Genomic DNA, 22,016 nt, shown 5'->3' with positions numbered 1-22,016 from the left:
GCCTACGAGTTATTTTGCATTCCCTCTTCTGTTTTTTTTTTTTTTTTCCTTCATTCATTCCTCTTCCTTCTGGCTATGGGTGACTACATTGAATGACAAGCCAAATGGTTTCCTGTACACCAGGAAACTATTTACTGCGCTGGGTGGTAACCATATAACCAAATTATGGCGCTTGGTGGTTTAGTGGGTAAGTACGGCGCTCCAATCGGATTGAGCCGGTGAAGGTTTATATCCAAAGGGTGGTCGGGGTTTATTGTTCACGTAATGCCACTCAGGGATGAGTGATGCTGGTCACTCTCATCGTAAATGTCAGGACCAATTTGCCTAGCCCCGGGCTCCTACGTTCCTCATGGGGCAACATAGGATTGGATGGATGATGTATGTGTGTGTGTGTGTGTGTGTGTGTGTGTGTGTGTGTGTGTGTGTGTGTGTGTGTGTGTGTGCGTGTGTGTGTGTGTGCGTGTGTGTGAGTGTGTGTGCCTTATTTTTTGGACCCTACCACATTCCATCCTGAAGTGGGAAAAAGGTCAAAATGATGATGATGATGATGATGATGATGATGATGGTGATAATGATGGTGATGATGATGATGATGATGATGATGGTGATGATGATGATGATGGTGGTGATAATGATGGTGATGATGATGATGATGATGATGATGATGATGATGATGGTGGTGATAATGATGGTGATGATGATGATGATGATGATGATGATGATGGTGATGATGATGGTGATGATGATGATGGTGATGATGATGATGATGATGATGATGGTGGTGATAATGATGGTGATGATGATGATGATGGTGGTGGTAATAGTGATGATGATGGTGATGATGATGATGATGGTGATGATGATGGCGATGGTGATGATGATAATGATGACGATATGATGATGATGGCGATGGTGATGATGATGATGATGACGATATGATGATGATGATGATGATGATGATGATGATGATGATGATGTACCTGCATAATGCTTGTTTTCATGAAGCGTTTGTTAAATTTTTCAAAAATTTAACTAAAATCACACAAACAATGAATTATCCTTCGTTTACCTTAATTGGACACATATTGCTGTCCTTCTGTATTGTTTTTCTGTGACTCTGTGGCTAAATATGACAATACTAAGGCATCACATCCTTATATAGCACTTCTTCGTGACTAGCATCATATTCTAGTACCTCTTGTTACACTGCGGAGTTCAAGTTACGTGATGTGATATTTAAGCCAAGTTAGTGTGAGTGGAGTATAGTAACGTGGGTGTGTTGCAGGCAGGAGGTGTTGGGTAACGGGACGCTGGTGGTGAGAAACGCAGGCCACGAGGATGCTGGTCGCTACTCCTGTGTTGTGACCGACAGACAGGGGCAGACGGCAGCCTCACACACCTTCCTGCACGTCCTCAGTCAGTGTGGTTTTTGCCCTCCCCCCCCCCCTCTCTCTCTCTCAGCTTCTTTATGTGTCGAAGGGAGGTGAAGGTTGCAGAACTTCCCCCCCCCCTCTCTCTCTCTCAGCTGCATTTGAGTAGAAGGGAAGGGAAGTTCTTAGAAGTTCCCTCCCTCAAATCTTAAGCCAACAGTGGTTATCTGTTTTAAGGATCCGTATGCAGTCAGCAGGGATAAAGTATAATTAATTTTTTTCAGTAATTTATCTAATTTATGTTACTAAACTCGCCAAATTGTTTCATTTTCTTGGACATATTGCAGTGTATCAAACGGCTTCTTGGAATACAGCGAAATCTGACAGGCTTCACGGTTGGTCCACTCTCTCACTGTTACTGAAGACTGTGAACGATTATGTTGATACGAATATCCCTTTTAATGATAAACTATTTTCATGATTTTTATGTAGGGCTTTACACACCATGTAGGAAATGGCTAGACAAATGAAGACTTAAGACGTGCTGTATAGGAAGTACAATAGGCAATTACTCCATGCCAGGCAGCTCCTCTATGTGTGTGACTACTGTACTAGACTAAGACAAGGATAGTAAAGAAAGTTCTTTCCGTGCAACCACATACCTGGAGGCTTTAGATAAGAAGTATTGATCTGCCTTCCAGTAGCTTTTCTTAAGCTGGCCATACACGCACAGGCAAGCCCGTCCGGTTGCCTGAAGAGGCCGGCCCTTTCAGGCAAACCTGGGCGTGTGTGGGTGGGGAACAGGCGCCTGCGCAGGCGGCCTCAACGGTCGTCCTGGGATCTGTCGCGGACAGATTTTCGTGGTCAGGCTCCGGTCAGGTTCAGGCAAACTGAGCGTGTGGGGGGTGCTGCAGGTTGTCAGGCGTCAGTCTCGTGTCAGTTGTGCGGGAGTGAAGACGTTCAGCAGAGTCAGAAGGACAATTTACTCCTTCTCATCAACCAATCTTTTGCCCATTTGGTCCGTTTTTTCCTCCCCTTTCTATTAATCGCAATAAAGGCCGCGGCAACGGCCCCAATAGCATACAGCTCCAGGTCATCTGTGAGCAGCGGAATGTCCACGGCCACCCTCACGCCACGGCGTTTCGCTTGCAACTGAGCTGGAGACGTGAGGCCGACTGAATCGTGTGTGGGCACAGCATTGTTCGTTGAGGCCGGCCTCTTCAGACCACCAGAGGGGCTCGTCTGTGTGTGTATGGCTCGCTTTAGAGTTGTATGCTACCAGGTACATTAATCTTTACCTTCAGTGGACCGAATTAAAGGTGTCCTTCTGTTTTGCCCCACATCATGCCCCAGAACCCCCTGTGATCGATAACTTCATCCTACGCCGGAGTCTGGAGGAGGGACAGAGGACTCAGCTGTCTTGCTCCGTGACGGAGGGGAATCTGCCCATCACCATCAACTGGCTTAAGGACGGTCGCCATCTCCAGCATGACCCGGACGTGGAGAGCAAACGAACCAGCGAGTTCTCTATGGTGGGTCTGCTGTCCATCTCTGCCTGTCCATACCCAGACGCCTACAAAAAAAATTGCCTCCATGTCTTCTTATCCCCGCCATCAAGCTGCCATCCCTCCAACACGTACCATTATCCATAAACCTCTCCACCCCATCCCTCCTTCTCCTCCTCCTCCTCCTCTGTCTCCCACTCCCTCCCTCCTTCTCCTCCTCCTCCTCCTCTGTCTCCCACTCCCTCCCTCCTTCTCCTCCTCCTCCTCCTCTGTCTCCCACTCCCTCCCTCCCCAATACCTCACTCTCATACTCTCCTAGTCAAGCTCCTTGTTTTCTGCAAACAGTTTTACTGCTGCATCACTTGTCAGAATGGTTGCACTGTAGGTGAGAAAGACAGCATCCCACAGAAGAAAATAGTTGAGGTGATGAAAATAAATCTAGTCTTCCTTTGCTACCATACAGTACTTACCCACGAGTCATTTCAGGTTGCATTATTTTTATTTTCAGGATAATATGGTGGATTGCACAACCAGGTAAGAGATTTAAATTATACTTAGTGACGCCAGGAAAGCATTTACTACGCTGGGTGGTAACCATATAACTAAGCTATGACGCCTGGTGGTTTAGTGGGTAATTGAGGTGCTCTAACCGGATTGAGCCTGTGTTGGTTTATATCCAAGGGATGGTTGGGGTTTATTGCTCACGTAATGCCACTCAGGGATGTGTGAGGCTGGTCACTCTCATCTTAAATGTCAGGACCAACTTGCCTAGCCCCGGGCTCCTACGCTCCTCAGGGGGCGACACAGGAATATATGATGTATGTATATATGTGTGCTAGTGACATGACAGTCTGAAAAGTAACCTTCTTCTTTAATGCTCTCTGTCGGAGTGGCACAGTAAATCATCCAAAAATTACGTCCCGAACAATGAAACTGCTTCTTGTGTGGTGTCATCGACAAGACATATATGCACAACGTGATTAGGTAATTTTTACTTTGTTTTTATATTCATCACCGTATCACAGGTAGTGATGCAGCGTGGGTCGGTGTGGGATGTATGGTGTATACAAGAGAAGACGGAATTAGAAAAGAATCACCACTAGTCAAATCACAGACAGATATAGACAGAACACATTTTTTAAGGTAAAGATAACAGATGAAGAACTCACTCCTGGTGCCAGTTTAACAGAGCTGCAGCCCAGAGACGGAGTGATGGGAAGAGATAGGCAGGGAATATGATGTAGAATAGGAACTGGCAATTATGACGAGCTAGGAAGGAACAAACTGACAATAGATCAGAATAGATATAGTTGTAAGTCACTGCCCTGAGGTAATGTTGTCGTTGTTGTTATTGATGTTGTGGCTTCAGGCTCATCTGAATTTAAACCCAGTGGACTTCCGGCTCAAGCTACCCTTCAGCAACCCACTATCCTCCTTTCGGGGGATGGAGAAAGAGGTAAGGGACATAATAAAATCTGGCAGCGGATCCACCCAGTAAAATCGGTTCCACCACGGGAAGGCGTCCCTCTCCTCCACCAGAGATTAAGATGGAGAGATGATATTGGTATCTATGTGGATCTGGGATTGGCGAGGCTGGGAGGAGTTAAGTCAGAGGGATAAGCTGTAAGAGGTCATTGTCGTGCAGTGAAGTAGGGTGACTGAATTGCAGGTGTTGGTGTTGAAGAGGCTACAGGAGCACCACTCAGGCGCCTATACCTGTGAAGCTGCCAACGCCGCTGCTGCCGTCAACAAAACAGCCAACATCAGGGTCAAGGTGAGCGCACACACACACACACACACACACACACACACACACACACCAGCTATAAGGCATTGGACAGTACGTATTGTCTCGGCCGTGCCACTGTACTCACTGTTTTTTCTGAAAAATAATTAACCACTACAAATCTTCACCCCAGGCAGTCGTAAATTCATTGAAAGGTATTGTAGGTTATGATATTTGGAAAAGTGGACGTCGAGTTATGTATTACGCAATTCTTTATCACTACCAGACGAGCAGAACTCTGTGCGTGTCAGCCGTATTAGTAAAGTGTCATTAAATAAATCCTTTCTTGAATTATGTTTGGAATGCATGCTTAGCAATAGTATAGTAATTTGGTTTAGCGTTGGCTCGTATTTAAGGTACTGAAGTTGACAAAAAATACTGTTAACTTGGGTCTGAATGAACGCAACTTTCTGTGTAGCCAGTGCAAAAGTTTTATCTGGGTACAAAACATTGTAGAGATGATGATGTAAGTACCTCACTGGCTCTGAAACAGTGGTGGACAAGCCGTGTTTTCCACCAGTGTAAAGTGACGTTCAGGGACTAAATTTTGCCTTTCCTTCTCCTGTATCTGCTTCACCTTTCTACTATGTCTGCTTTACAGTTATGTCCATCACTTTCCTACATTACACATGATACCAGAATCAATCAGTTATGGATAGAGAAACTTACCCGCTCCCTTACAGCTTAGGATATCTGCCAGCAGAGGAGAGGTAAGGGAGAGAAGGTAAAATATTAGCCAGATACTTCTCCCTGACCGTATACAGGGCGTCCAGTACTTGCCATACTACCCTCAGGCGATGATTCTTGGCCCGATACTGAGTAAAAATTGCTATACCAACCTGTGTTCTATTTTCATCCCTCATGGAGCTATAGCTACTGATGATCGTATGGCCGGAAATGGTCTCCCTCATAGTCCACACATAAAGCCATCAATGAGTAGCTGTGTAATCGTAGGAAATTGGACCAAAGTTGATAGAACAACTTTATACTCAGTATCAGCCCCTGAATCGCCTCTTGATGTTAGTACGTCCATTCCCGGGACACCCTGTATACAAAAGAGAGACATTAGATATTCACTGACAGCAACACGCAACAGTACTGTATATTATCTTGTACTTCATTTCCGTACTCAAACAGCTGAAACGGGATTCAAGCTGATGCCTTGTAGATTTACCTCATGACTCCATACTTAGATGCAGGACTTATGTAAATGAACACTACATTCGTTTCACCTTAACTTGGCCCAGACTTTCGTCCGTCAGAAACTTATTTCACGAATGTCAGGGGTAGAAAAAGACAATGCTAAGGCTCTACATCCTTTTCCTAGCGCACTTCGTGACTAGTGCTATGTTCTTGTGCTGATCCCTTCTTATAGCGCAGGGTTAAGATAGGAAGAGGTCAGAACTAGAGAAGTTAAAGTAAAAGGAGTACAGCAGTTATTATAGTGTTCATAATGCGTGTGCGTTGGACAGGTGTCTCCTAAGTGGGTAGTGGAGCCCTCAGGTGGTACAGCCTTGGTGGGGTCCACTGTGGTGATGGACTGCAATGCCCGTGGTTACCCTCAGCCTGTTATCACCTGGATGAAAGCTCCAGGTAAGAGATTATGTGTATAAAAAAGCAGACAACATCAGCTGCTGTCGGCCCTTGTTATTTGCCCTGAAATGCCACTTGTATTATCTTATTATTTTTGTGTTTAAGTTTTACCTTGATCTGATATACAACGCTTTCTTTACTGCACTGGTGAAAAAGGATATTGCTAATGTTTATTGTGCTTCCCAGATTCAAGAAATGCTGTATATATCTACTCCTATTTCCACTCTGCCTGGTGAGACAAGTAATATGAAGGTTTGGTGTGTTAGGTGAGGCTGCCAGAGACTTCCAGCCTCTGGTGGTGGATGGGGTGAGGTCCTTGCAGGCACCAAACGGCTCCTTCATCCTGCAGGAGACCAAGACGTCGGATGCTGGCTGGTATCTGTGCCGGGCCGCAAACTCTGTCGGCAAACCCATCTCCAAGGTGGTTCAGCTGACTGTGCACGGTGGGTGGAGCGCCAGTCTTCAGTTGCCCTGGCCATTTGTTTTGTTGGTGCTCACGTAATGGATATAATTTGTGAAAACTGTAGTCCATTCACTTTTGTTAAGAGGAAATTTTCATCCTTTTCCAGCTTCGTTCCCGCAGTTCAGTGCCAGACTAAGACAATACTACGGCCCAACACCCTCTCCACAGAACTTCTTCGTGACTAGCACCACATACTCATGATAATGTTTTATAACAGCTCAACACTGAAGTTGGGGAGATGGCAATCTTACGCCAAGTAAAAGTGAATAGGGTACAGTATAACTAAACTGAAAGCAGCCAGTCAGTGTGAAACTGATAAGGTGAGAATGAATGTAGAGCAACTGCCTGATTTATTGCTGTAGTTGAATAACTCTGGTCTGTCTGGCCGAGCAGACCCACCAACCACAGGCAAACAACCTCAACTGCAGAACCGCCCTATGCAATGAACCGATATTATCTTGCAGTTGACAACATTTCGCTTCATCGAAGTGCGAGGACGAGAATCGATGTTTGATTCCTGGATGAATGCCGCATTTGCGTCTCTCCACCCAGTTAATAGGGACACCATAGTAGGCTCCACATCTCCCTGTTGTTTGATATGATTACCACTCATCGTTGTAAATGGTTTCCTGGATTATATGAAGCCATTAGGCTTGACACTCAACGTAGAGCCACCTGAAGTGGAAAGAAGAAGAAGAAGAAGTGACAGGGAGGAGGGGAGAAACAGGAAGAGAAGAGGGCAGACACAGAAAATGAATGATGAAGGTGATGGAGGAAGTAGGCAGCACTACATCAGGGGAAGGAGAACGTAGCCTGGAGACAGTTCACTTTATCTCACCAGCCTCATCTCCCATCACCATCACACCATCTTATCTCAGCCATCTCCTTGACAGCACCATCTCACCTCAGCCATCTCCCTGACAGCTCCGGCGCGCGTGGTGACGGAGGGTGGACGTGTGACGGGCCACGCTGGGCAGGTGGTGACGGTGACGTGTGAGGCCACAGGTGACGACCCCCTCACCCTTACCTGGCTCCGACACCATGACCCCGTCTCACCTGGACACACGTAAGAACACATATTACTTACCTGATACACCTGTGCTGGAGGGGGAGGCCTTTATGTGGTGGCACCGATATAACCAGGCGGCCAAACTACCTTGTTATACAAACATCCCTCAGATCCTTTCCTATCCCCCAAAAGGAGGATGGTGATACACAATGGCCTTTTAAGCCTGTAGTTCACTGGGTTCACTTTTCAGATGAATCTGGGACTACTACTACGACTACCACTCCTACTACTACTACCACTACTATTGCTATTACTACTACTGTTATTATCATTATTATTACTACTACTACTACTACTGCTACTACTACTACTGCTACTACTACTACTGCTACTACTACTACTACTACTACTACTACTACCACTACTACTACTACTACTACTACTACTACTACCACTACTACTACTACTGCTACTACTTCTGCTACTGCTGCTACTGTTATTACTTTTACTCACTACTACTAGTACTACTACTATTGCTGCTGCTGCTGCAGCTAATTATAATAATAATAATAATAATATAATAATAATAATAATAATAATAATAATTATTATTATTATTATTATTATTATTATAATGCCACCACTGCCACTTCTCACAACATCGCTATCCACTTTCACAATTGGGCTCGTACTCTCGTCGAGTGATGAAGCTCCCTAACACCTCTTCCTTGGCGATCTATTTTTGGATATGGCTGGTTAATATCCTTTTGCATATTTATCTCTGCAGAATATGGCAATATTAAAATGATTTATGTAACACGGAGAAGGACAGTACAGGTGTAATAAGCAAAAGAAGTCGCTAAGGAAAAGGTGTTAGGGAGCTCCTTTCACCCCCCCCATTCTCATTCCCGTTTAATTTATCCCCGCTGCCTTCAGACGATTTTAGAAGCCCAGAGAAAGCGTCTTGAATGTATCTATCTATCTATCACCAGACGCCATAATCCCGTAAGAGGTGGCCGTTTGAGTTACTTGATTTACGGGGAGGGGACTAACCCTCCGCCAACCCATTTGTTGACACGTAGGGAACACGTATGAGTTGGTTATATGGTTACCACCCAACGTTGTAAATGGTGTTCCTGGCGTACAGGAAACCATTAGGCTTGTCACTCAATGTAAAGCCACCTGAAAAAGAAAGAAGAGTTATAAAGAGTGACGGGAAAGATGTGAGAAATAGGAAATGAGATGGCAGAAACAGAAAAAGAATAATAAAGGGGAAGAAAGAGGTAGACAGTGCTATGTGAAGTGAGTGGATGATGGTCGCCACCTTCTATGGTGTATTATTTATTATTTAATTGCTCTCACCAAAAATGTTATTAAGATTGGAGAAAATTTTCGAACCAGAAGAGATAGATGATTTTAAAGTACTCCATCTTTTTCCGCACACACACACACACACACACACACACACACACACACACACACACAGGGTAAGGATTCGGCAGAGTGAGGCAGGGGGTGTGGTGAGGGCAGTGTTGGAAATGGTGTCAGTGACTGCTGCCGACGCGGGGCCATACACCTGCCGTGCCACCAACCCACACGGCGCCCACTCCCAGGTGTTCCACGTGGCTGTTATAGGTAAGCACACTGTAACTATTAACACTGTACCTATTATCACTTTACCTATTATCATTAAACCTATTATCACTATACTTATCATTATACCTATTATCATTATACCTATTATCACTATACTTATTATCACTATACCTATTATCATTATACCTATTATCATTGAACATTTTATCATTATACCTACTGTATTATCACTGAATCTATTATCGCCATACCTATTATCACTGTTTATTATCATTATACCTATTATCACTATACCTATTATCATTATACCTATTATCACTGTACCTATTATCATAATACCTATGATCACCAAACATTTTATCATTATACCTATTATCACTGAATCTATTATCACCGTACCTATTATCACTACACTATTAAATACTATTCTGGATTCCACTTTACTCTTTTTTTGTGTGTGTGTTATGCAAGGAAAAAGGAACCAAAGGCCAGAAGCCCATAAGATTGTTCCCGCCAAGAAAAAACAAAAACAAGATAACACAGAGCCAAATCCAACGTCTGTATACAAAATAACACTACACCAGTTAACACCATACCAAATAGCACTATACCCATACCACCTCACGTTCCTATCACCCCTGCTAGAGCCGCCCACTGCCCCTTCTGGCGTGACGGTCAGCGAGGTCACCAGCAGGTCAGCGGTGGTGTCGTGGACTCTGCCTCAGGCCGCCGCGGTCACCATACAGTATAAGGGTATGAGGGGTCGTTCTGAGCATAAGGATAAGGGGGTCGTTCTAAGTATAAGGGTAAGGGTTGGTTGTTTTGAGTATAAGGGTCAGGATGGGTCGTTTTTAATATAAGGACAAGGGGGTTTGTTTTGAGAATAAGGAGGGGTAGTTCTGAGTATACTGATAAGGGTGGGTTGTTTTGAGTATGAAGGTAAAGGTGGTTGTATGCCATGTAATCCTATGCTATGCTATGCTATGTTATTTTATGCTATGCTGTGCTATGCTATGCTATGTTTAACGTGCTGGGTAAATACTATGCTTGCCTCCCCATGCTGCAGGGGTGAAGAAGGAGTCGTGGTCTGGCCACGGTCGCAGTGTGAGTGTAGGGCAGTGGACGGCATCCCACGTGCTGACAGGCCTGGCCCCACACCACACCTATATGGTCAGACTAATGGCACACAACGACCTCGGAGTATCACAGCCATCACCCACACGGATCTTCACCACCACAGAGGAAGGTGAGGCCATCATTTGACTTAGCCCTTCCCATTCAGACACCACCATTCCAGGGTGTATTAATTTGTATTGTTTTTTTTTTTTTCGTTTAACTCTCTCATTACCCACACGCATCTCCACCACCACAAAGGAAGGTGAGGGGATCATTTTACTTGGCCGTTCCTTTCAGACACTACAATTTCAAGGCGTATTCATTTTTAGTCATTTTTTTCTTTTCCTGGAACTCTCTCACAATCATCACCCACGTGCATCTTTGTCACCACCAACGAGGAAAATTAGTGCAGGATTTTACTATACCCATTGTACTCTAACTTGGCCTATAATTTACCACCTCTCCATCTTGACTGCTGGGTTGCAACAATAGTGTAACACTAGGACAGGCTGCTAGTCACGAAGAAGTGTTACAGAAAGGATGTGCAGCTGCAGTACTGTCTTTTTCTATCACTGAGCTACATGAGGCACAAAATGACATAAATCTGGGCCATGTTAATGTAAAAGTAGCATATTTCTATCATCAGTATATAATGGAAGGGGTGCATTCGTCTTTTATTTATTCATTTATTCTATCTATCTATCTATTGCCGGACGCCGTAATCCCGTAAGGGATGGCCACAAACAAATCGCCTCCATATCCCCCTGCCCCTAGCCATTTCACTGCCCTCCCCCAGCCCCCCCCTCTCTCTTATACTCGTACCTCTCCATTCCATCCCTCCATCTCATCCTCGGCCTCCCCCTCCCTCTCCTCCCCTCCACGTCACTCACATACACTCTCCTCGTTAGTCTTTCACTCTCCAGAGGAGGCGGTGGCTCAACCGGTAGAGAGGTGGCGTGCTGTCCTAACGGGCCCAGGTTCAAATCCCGGCTGGGGCAGGGAACAGTTTAAGGATTTGAATTTCATTAAATCAGGCTTTACTGATCTACCAGAAGACCCGTCGACATGTCGTAAAAATACCCCCGCTAATACCAATACACCAGTCCTGTATGAGACAGCCCTAGCATGTATTCAATATGGACGGTGGGTGTTAGGGCCGAAGTGGTGACATGTAGAGGTGTATGGCATTAGGAGGACTACTGGACCTTGAGAGCAGGCTGTGAAGCCTATGCCCAGAGTCGGACACATAAAAAAAAAAAATCCTTTATCTACTCACCTATTCATCGTCTGGACACCCTCAAACAGTCACCACCCACACGCCTCTTCAGCACGACTTAGGCAGTTTAGAATTTTACTGTTTCTACCTTACCAGTATGTAATGCCAAGGGGGTACCTAGGCTTTCTTCCGATTGCCTAGAAACACTTAATCCCTCCTTAACCCCACTGGGCTAGGAGATGTCTTTCATACTTTATCCTACCATTCCTGACGAGTTTAATCAGCGTGGGGTAGGATTTGGGAACTGGATGGGTTCGATAAAGCCATGATTCATCTCCTTCAGTTCAAGAGCCTTTTCCCAAGTTAAAGGAAATCGGAAGGCAGCAGCAAGGGAAATTATAAAGGACTTCATTCGGATTTAAGAGTTTAATGGATATAACATTGACCTGCACGTCTCACAGTATCACCCACAAACACTTAACACTAACAAGGAGGGTTGGTGCAGGATTTTACACTCTCGTTACTCTGAGTACTGTACAGTGGTGTGGCGCCTATTTACCTAAATTACCTGGAAGCCCTCTTACAGACCACACCCACCTGTAACGTCACACCACCCAGGAAGGTTAGCATGACAGCAATGGGCCGTCACTGTGCCACAAAGGGAATAATAAGAACAGTCATTCATCCATTCATTCATCATCTAATCCTTCGTTGTCTCATGACGAGCGTATTAGTCCAGGGCTAGGCACGTTGGTCTTGACACAGCCTCACTCATCCCTGAGTGGTATTACGTGATCAATAAACTCCAACCATACCTTGGATATAAACCTGCACAAGCTCAATCCGATTTGAGCGCCTTAATTACCCACTAAACCACCAGGCGCCATAAGAGCAAGAATAAGAAGCAGAGTACAAGGCTTTTTGGCCAAGAAAGTTATACAGTATTTACACAGTCTGACACAGTATCCTGGTTTACAATCTGAACAAAGCATTTTATTGTCACAGCACATTACCAACCACATTACCAACCCTTAATACCAACACTAAGTTAGGAAATAGGTGTTATAGGACTCTGATAAGGGCATTAGGTTAGGACTGGAAGGTTACTATGTCTAGATTAGATAAGATAAGGGTAAACTGAGACCCACTTGCCGTGGAAATTGTTAGCAAAATAGATTGAATCACACTCTACACTACTGGGAAAACTTAAGCCCGTATTCGAGTTGGTTAAATTCCCTAACACCTTTTCCTATGAGATTTAGCTTGTTTCTTACCCCTAAACTTAATCTTCTGTGTTACATAAATCCTTCCACTATCATCATACCCTGCATAAATAACGTAAAAAAAGGAATGATTCAGTTATATCCGAAACTACATCGCTAAGGAGGAGGTGTTAGGGAGCTTCCATAACCCAAGAGAATACGTGCCCTAGACTTCGCTTACTAGATCACTTTTTGGTGTGAAACTGCGAAAATTAATTACACTTTCATTTTTCTCTGATTTCTAAAACACAGAAGCCGGTGGTGTCTTGATTAACACGTCCAGCTCGCGACTAGGCATAACCCGTGAGTCCTGTGTTTAATCCTCGTGCCGGTCAGACTGGCGGACAATATTTGCATCACTCTTGGGCCAGGCTTCGTCCATTCATGTATACAGATAGGGGTGTAGGTGTAAATTAGAGTATTTCTGGTTGTGTTGTAGGATAGATTGGGTCTAAAATTATGAGCTGATTGCCTCTCTTGACTCCTTCACTAATCTGTTTCATTACTAATTCTTGCTGCCACCAATGAATTGCATTCAGCTGAAGATAATCTCTTCACATCTCGGATTAGAGGGTAAGGCTTTCACCTACTCCTTGACTTGCGTGGGTTGAGTCAAATCGGCAGACTGTGCTCTGAAACGTGGGATGCAGGCTAATGACGTCTAAGAATCACAGGTGGTCTATAAATAATTGTCAAAATGTGATGGCTTGTCGACACGTTTGCCCTCACTGTTTTGATAATAAGGTCGAAGGTCACATTCTGCCTCTGCTCAAATGTCATTTTTCTTCCAGCACCTTCAGGGGCGCCTCGGGACGTTCGTGTGGCCGCGGGGGGTCCTCACTCCCTGCTGGTGACCTGGAGCGCCCCTGACCCCCTCCTCACCCACGGCACCTTGAGAGGCTACACCATCGCAGTCAGGCGCCAGAACCTCCAGGGACACATTATATACATCAGCAGGCCAGTCACAGGTCTGCCACACACATTATATACGTCAGCAGGCCTGTCACAGGTCTGCCACACACATTATATACATCAGCAGGCCAGTCACAGGTCTGCCACACACATTATATACATCACCAGGCCAGTCACAGGTCTGCCACACACATTATATACATCAGCAGGCCAGTCACAGGTCTGCCACACACATTATATACATCAGCAGGCCAGTCACAGGTCTGCCACACACATTATATACATCAGCAGGCCAGTCACAGGTCTGCCACACACATTATATACATCAGCAGGCCAGTCACAGGTCTGCCACACACATTATATACATCAGCAGGCCAGTCACAGGTCTGCCACACACATTACAGGTCTGACTGAAATACAGCATACTTTTCTTTAAAATACATCGACGGGAACCTCAGTTATGAGCAAAATATATAATAATCCATGATGATGGTGATCATCATCATCATCATCATTACCATTATCTTCATGATCCTGAGCTCTTTGACCCACCTAAGGATCGGGTAAGGTGGGCCCATAAAACAAGGAAAGTGAAAGCAGGAAAAAGTATCAACGAAATGTCCAGTGACAAGGATAGGTAATCATTCAAACACCATTAACGCCCCTCGGATCCTGGCTCTACCTCAAACATCTAATCATTTATGTATATATATATATATATATATATATATATATATATATATATATATATATATATATATATAGATATATATATATATATATATTCATATTTATTCATATGGAGGACTGGTACATTTTCCTTTATAGATGTGTTTCTCTTCAACTGTCATATCAGTAATAACAAAGGCGAATGTTTGTATGTTTGTTACCTATAAACTCGGCTCCTTTAGGGTCTACCCCCACATATGATATATATTCTGAATCAGCATGATCCAGGGAGTGTTGTGGTATATAATATATTAGGATTAATTGTATGTTGATTTTTTCTTTTTTTTTTACGTATTTCATAGTTGAATTTTCCACATCAATAATTTTTTGTAACCCATGTTAAACTTTAGTGTCAATTTTTTAAGTCTATCAAACTTTTAATAAAATTAAGTTGTGACTTTCTTACATAATTACATTAGGTATATTGGCCGAAGGCCCAGTCAGCTCTCCGCAGGAGCTAGCCGAAAAAGTCTGCCCGGAGGGAGGACTTTTTCGGCTAGTACGTAATAAATGTTACCGAAAGATACTTATTATACGAACCAGCAAATGCATCTGCTTTCAGATTCCGTAGATGCACTGGAAAACCATCATCATCGTGGCCTTTCTCTCGCATGAGAATGAGATGAGGTAGGATCCAGAAAATAAAGAGAAAGAGGAAAGTAGTAAAGTATTACGTGAGCAATAAACCCCGTCTACCCATTGGCTGGACCACATCTGGTTGGAAAGCCCTAACCCACTAGACCACCAGGTGTCCTTTTGGTTATGTGGTTACCCGCCAGCATAGTAAGTGGTTTCCTCTGATACAAGAAACCACTGGGCTTGTCATTCAATGTTGTCACCTGAAGGTAGCACTACATTAAGCTAATGGATGGTAGGTGCCCACGACTACCACTTAATGACAGCAGTAGCAGCAGACGTGGTAGTAGTAGTAGTAGTAGTAGTAGTGGCACACAAGTTCTAAAAAGGTCCCTGCTGCCCAGAATCAGGTGGCGTTGAGCAGTACGAGGTGAGAGGCCTGACACCCGCCACGCTGTACGAGGTGGCAGTGCGAGCCTTCACCAGGGCGGGACCAGGCCCACTGTCCTCACCAAGGATAGTTGACTCCACCAGCCATGACGGTGAGTGGCATCCCAGGGCACACTCCAGATTAGAAGCACTGTACACCTGGCCACGTCTCACATCCTTCCACACCTGCCCACACTCCCTCAATCTCCATCACCTGTCATTATAGTCCAGTCCAAATTAGAGTTATAGTTGCAAGTAAGTGCTGAGCTGCCACAATCCCAGACGCATTCCTCGTACTGTAAAACCAGCGGGAACAGTTAAGGTTCAAAACACCTTTTTACAAACTTTTAATCGACATGAAATTGAAACGGGCCCATCTGTGACTCAGTTGTAACCATCTTGCCAAGCATCCTTTTCTCAATTTCGTCTACACACACACACACACACACACACACGGCCAGAACTACAGTATAGTGTAATAGATGATGGAGATAGAGCAAGGGAGTGGAGGGAGAGGTGGAAGGGTGTGAGCTGTGCCAGAGTATATATCAGTTTTGGAATGGGTTTGAGACCACTTTCATAATCGCTGCTTTTTGTTGAGAGTCTTAACTGTATTGTAGATTTCATTTGAAGCTTCGTAGCACCTCTTCCTTAGGAATTTATGTTGCATATTACATCTTGATATTATCTTCAATGCTATTTATATCGTTTTAATTTCACCATTGTTTGCAGATATACAAAATGATTCTGAGGAGCACTGTCCAGATTAAATAGCTAAGGAAATGACGATGCGGTTGGCAAGTGGGCGAATCCTTAACCCTTTAGCTGTGAACTACCTACTATGTTATTCACTATACTCCTTTCAGCTTAACTTGGCCCAGATTTTCGTCCTTTTGCAGCTTATTTCTCGCAGCTCTGTGGCAGGAATAGTGTTACCGCTCTTCATACTTTCCATGGCACTTCTTTGTCACTAGCATAAAAATCTAGTGTCAGTCTTTTCTTACAACTCAGCATTCAAGTTGGATGGATGGCAATTTTGGGTCAAGTTCGAGTAAAAGGAGTATAGTTTTTCAGGCCAAACGGCTTAATATACTGAAGAGAAACCTGGGACACCTGAATGCCAAAACCCGTCACTGTTAGCGTTTTGTACAAGGAGAGAGAATTAATATTTTGTGCAAGAAGAGAGAGTTGTGTATATTATGCCGGCTTACTGTACGAAGGACTTGAATTAGCATACAGACACTCACTACAGGTAAAGGGCAAGAGAGCTGCTAGGACTAGTACCATGGAATCCATAGACCTCCATGCCCGCTTTCCAGTCAAGCATACTGTACTCGAGGCTCTTTTCGTTATCATTTTTTTTTTTAATGCAAGGAAGAAGGAAGCCTAGGCCAGAACCCGTAAGATTATTCCCTACAAAATAATAATAATAATAATTAATAAAAAATAACAGAGCCAAATTCAAGTTCCAATAATTTCAAGTCTTGGCTCCCCCTTACTTAATAATCTACCTGCTTATTTTGCCTCCCTCACGATTGAAGAGTTCTTAGTAACATCGTCCATACTCGTTTTACTCTACCTTCCCCTAAAATTGCAATCTCTCTATCTTGAATGCTGATTTGTAGTAACAGATGAACACTAGATTGGTGTGTTTGTCACGAAGAAGTGTTATGGGAGGGTGTAGCCCCGAAACAGTGTCTTTTATTAACACTAGATTATTATGTTAGTCGCAAGGAAGTGTTATGTGAAGGGTGTAGAGCCGTGGCAATGTCTGTTTATGCCACTGAACCCATACGTGTTTCCTACGTGTCAACAAGTGGGTTGGCGGAGGGTTAGTGCCCCTCCCCGTAAAACAACTAATTCAGAGTCAAACGGCCACCCTTCATGGGATTATGGCGTCTGGCTATAGATAGATAAATGGATGGAGAAATAACCTGCTAAAGGACGAGAATCTGGGCCAAAATAATATGCAAGAACTATAACAAAAAACGTCATTGGAAATGGAAAATATTGTAATGTTTCCCCGGTACTTCAGCCCCGTCGTGTCCACCTGCCGGAGTGTCGTGCCGCGGGTCTGGGCGTGGTGGGGTGCGGGTGTGGTGGTCGCCCCCGCCCACCACCTGCGCCCACGCTGCTGTGGCCGGATATACCATCACAGCCACGCCCACCTCCTACGCCCACGCCCACGCCAACAGTAAGTGATGGGCTTTATGTCTGTCTAGCTGTTTCTTTGTCTGTCTATCTATCTGCCTGTTTATCTATCTATTTGTGTCTGTCTGTCTGTCAGTACGGTATGTATACATGTTTGTACGTATACCTGTCTATCTATCTTTGTATTTATCTACTTATTTATTTATCTATCAATCTACCTGTAGTCAGACGCCTTCATCCTGAAGGGGGTGGCCACAAACAGAGCCCCTACATGTCACCTTGTCCCCCGTCTTCAGGCTGCCCTACCTCCAGCCCACACCATCACCATTCACATACCTCTCTCTCTCTCTCTCTCTCTCTCTCTCTCTCTCTCTCTCTCTCTCTCTCTCTCTCTCTCTCAGTCTGTCTGTCCATCTATCTACACACACAGTTTATCTGTCTCTCCAACTATCAGTCCTTCTATCTACACACACACACACACACACACACACACACACACACACACACACACACACACACACACATTCCCTTCATATCCCCAGCCCTAACACATTACACACACCGAGAACCATAGGACATCCACCCACCCTCTCTCTAACACACACACACACACACACACACACACACACACACACACACACACACACACACACACAGGGAACCATAGTGCCTCCCACCACCCCTGCCTACTCACACCTGCGCCTTCCGGTCACCAGGTAGGGCGTGGCAGGTGAACACGACCAACCTGGAGAAGAACCTGGACTCCCTGCCGCCCTCAGCCAACGTCAGCGTCACCGTCACGGCCTTCAACGACGTCGGGTACAGCGCCCCAAACTACCCGGTCTTCTGTCGCACCGAGGATGATGGTAGAGATCGAGCATTTTGGGCTTCTGTACTGGATTGCATGGGAGACCTCGTAGGGCTTATTCCTTAGCGATTTATGTTTGCAGATTATACCTGCATTCTCTCAAATTTTATTTATTTTATGTCTATCTAATATCATCATACTCTGAACCAAAGACACGCAGAAGAATAAACAGTAAGGTGTAATATGCAAAATAAATCGCCCAGGAATGTGTTAGGAAGCTACTAAGGGATCGAACCTACCACTTTGCAACTTAGGGTCTAATGTTGAATTTCAGGGTCGTATTTTAGGTTGGCTTATCGCAACACCATTTCCCTGACAATTTACTCTCCCTCGTACACTCCCATATCCTCTTGTTTGCCACTGATTTAATTCTAAGCTCTAATAGTCAAAATTAGTCACTAAGAGGAAGATGTTACGCACCCTACTGTCACCTACGATACGTCCCTCAAGGAAAATAATATTGCAGTTATTAGGAGTGAGTACGCTGCTATTTTACGTAAGCGATTCATTCTTACTCTGTCTTCCTACTCTGAAGAAGGATTTTTAGGTAGCTATATGTTGGGCATGGCTAGTATTCTTGTCGGATAAGGAAGTTCCCTAACACCTCTTCCTCAGCGCTTTATTTTCAAATATGGCTAGTTAATATCATTTTGCACGTTATTTATGCAGAGTATGGCGATGTTTGATGGATTTATATAACACAAAAAAGGACAGTAAGGTGTAGTAAGCAAACTAAATCGCTTAGGAAAAGTTATTAGAGAACTTCCTTAATCGACGAGCATAGCGATCCATGTCTTAGATTCCCACTTGTATATTCTCAGCCAGTTTGCTATGATATCCAGCCACACTCAGGAAGGAAAGGCGAATCAGAGCTACAGTCTGTTCACCTTAACCTGGCGACATTGTTCGTCCGTTGGCAATCCTCCTTGCTAAATAACACAATACGTCGCTCCGCATCCTTCTCTCTCTCTCTCTCTCTCTCTCTCTCTCTCTCTCTCTCTCTCTCTCAGCATTCAGTAAGGATATCTGACCAATTCTAGACCAAGTTAAAGTGGAGAGAGTATAGGTGTTCTTCATGAGTAGTGACAATTGATGGCCAGTGCAGAAATGACATCAGTAATTATCCGCCTTGGATTTATATTTCTCTGACTTGATTCACCGTTTTTAGGCGCTGTTGATCAGTTGCCCGTGAGGAGTATTAAAACATGGCTTCTTTGTTTATAGTAGTATTGCCCACCTTCATTCATTCATTCATTCATTCATTCAGGTCAGTCAGTCAGTCATCATCATCATCATCACCATCATCATCCCAACCTCCTTTTCCCACATAAGGATGGGGTAAATCGGGGTTCAGAAAGCAAAGACAGAAAAAGAAAACGAGCTAGAGAAGGAGCTAATCAACAGCACATCCAGTGAAATGGGCCGCACACTCATTCACTCACCATTCAAGCCCCTGGAATCCTGACTCTACCTTGCAATAATGACCATCTGCATATATTTTATCGATATTTTTTATGAGAAAGAATTTGTAATGGGTTATTGACTACCATTCATTCATAATTCATCATGTCTTTGCTTTTCTTCAGTGTCCGGTGATATGGGCGACTCACTCACTCACTCACCATTCAAGCCCTCGGAATCCTGACGCCACATGCATGACCATCCGAACATTTTTTCTTGTGTCTTTTCATTTCCATTTTATTTATAGATGTGTTTCATATTACCCATCAGAGAGAGTAATTTCTTTGTCTTCATGCCTGGCCCATTGGAATTTTTTCCTTTTAGTTTTCATTTTTATTTATAGATGTGCTTTATATTGCCCATCAGAGAGTACTATCTTTGCTTCAGTACCTGGTCCTCCTGAAGCCATACGGGCGGTGGTGACGGGGCCAACGACGGTGCTGGTTACCTGGTCTCCCCCTCGACCCTCCACAGGTGTCGTCCTCCACTACACCCTCTACTTCGCCAAGAATGACCAGGTGAGGAGGCAGCACCAGATAGACGAAACAGATAAAGGAACTCAGGAAAACAGATGGAGTGGAGAGGTATATAAGAGAGGGATGTGTGAACTGTGGAGAGGGCAGGGAAATGGCGGGAGTCAGGGAAACATGGAGGTGATTTGTTTGTGGCCACCCCTTACGGGATTAAGGCGTAAGATAGACAGACAGACAGGAAAATAGTTAAGTAGCTTAGCGAAAGGTGGAGAGGTGTCAATTTTTAGCCAAGTTTTATTGAAAAGAGTATAGTGACCAGGCGAGGAGGCAGCACAATGGAAGCGAGACAGATAAGGGAACTCAGGAAAAGAGTTAAGTGGCATAGCGCAAAATGGAGAGGCGTCGATTTTAGGCCAAGTTAAATTGAAAAGAGTACAGTTCTGATAATATACTCCTTCAAACCACCCCAGTTTTTGTCTCTCCTTGAAATCCAAGAAAAAACGAAATTCTATAGAACTTTTAATCTGATAAAGATCCCTAACCTCTTTCAGTTCAGTTGATGGTCAGGTGTAGTCAGATTGGAGAGTCAATTGCAACAGTAACCAAGGAGACTTTTTCCTGCGTCATAACTAAGGTGCATCGAATTTACCTCCTGTTATGCTGTTTGAAGTACGGAATACGGTTTTTTGTCTGTCAGTCTCTCTCTGTTATGTTGCTATATACTTCGTTTACTTCAACTTGGCTGAAATTTTCGTCCTTTTATAGCCAATTTCCGTAGCTATAGGGCAGAATATAATAAAATGCAGCTCTACATCCTTTCCGTAGCTCTTCTTCGTGACTAGCACAATATCTAGTGTTAATCTTTAGTTGTAGCTCAGCTCTGGAGAGGGAGAGAGAGAGAGAGGCAAAGTTACTGTGAGCAGAGGATGGGGTAGTAAGTGAGGTTGTAAGCGAGGTAGTAAGCGATGTGAGTGAGGTTGTAAGTGAGGTTGTAAGTTAGGTTGTAAGCGAGGTGGTAAGTGAGGTTGTAAGTGAGGTAACTGAGGTCGTAAGCGATGTGGTAAGTGAGGTTGTAAGTGAGGTTCAGAGTGATATTGTACGTGAGGTTGTAAGTGAGGTAGTAAGTGAGATACTAAGTGAGGTTGTTAGTTAGGTTGTAAGTGAGGTAGTAAGTGAGATACTAAGTGAGGTTGTTAGTTAGGTTGTAAATGAGGTAGTAAGTGAGATACTAAGTGAGGTTGTTAGTTAGGTTGTAAATGAGGTAGTAAGTGAGATACTAAGTGAGGTTGTTAGTTAGGTTGTAAATGAGGTAGTAAGTGAGATACTAAGTGAGGTTGTTAGTTAGGTTGTAAGTGAGGTAGTGAGATACTAAGTGAGGTTGTTAGTTAGGTTGTAAATGAGATAGTAAGTGAGGTAGTAATGAGGCTTAAGTGAGGTTGTAAGTGAGGTAGTAAGTGAGATACTAAGTGAGGTTGTTAGTTAGGTTGTAAATGAGGTAGTA

At 44.1% G+C, this 22,016-nt stretch overlaps 1 pseudogene; it reads left to right on the top strand.

The window, feature by feature from the left end:
• Window positions 1-22,016, top strand: part of LOC145407425 (cell adhesion molecule Dscam2-like) — a 174,185-nt pseudogene that overhangs the window by 102,155 nt on the left and 50,014 nt on the right.

This window comes from Coenobita brevimanus, chromosome 73 (genome assembly GCF_032717465.1).
Source record: "Coenobita brevimanus isolate Jiangsu-jjx chromosome 73, ASM3271746v2, whole genome shotgun sequence".
Classification (NCBI taxonomy): Eukaryota; Metazoa; Arthropoda; class Malacostraca; order Decapoda; family Coenobitidae; genus Coenobita; species Coenobita brevimanus.
Note: the sequence above shows the minus strand (reverse complement) of the source record. Positions and strands in the feature narration are given on the sequence as shown.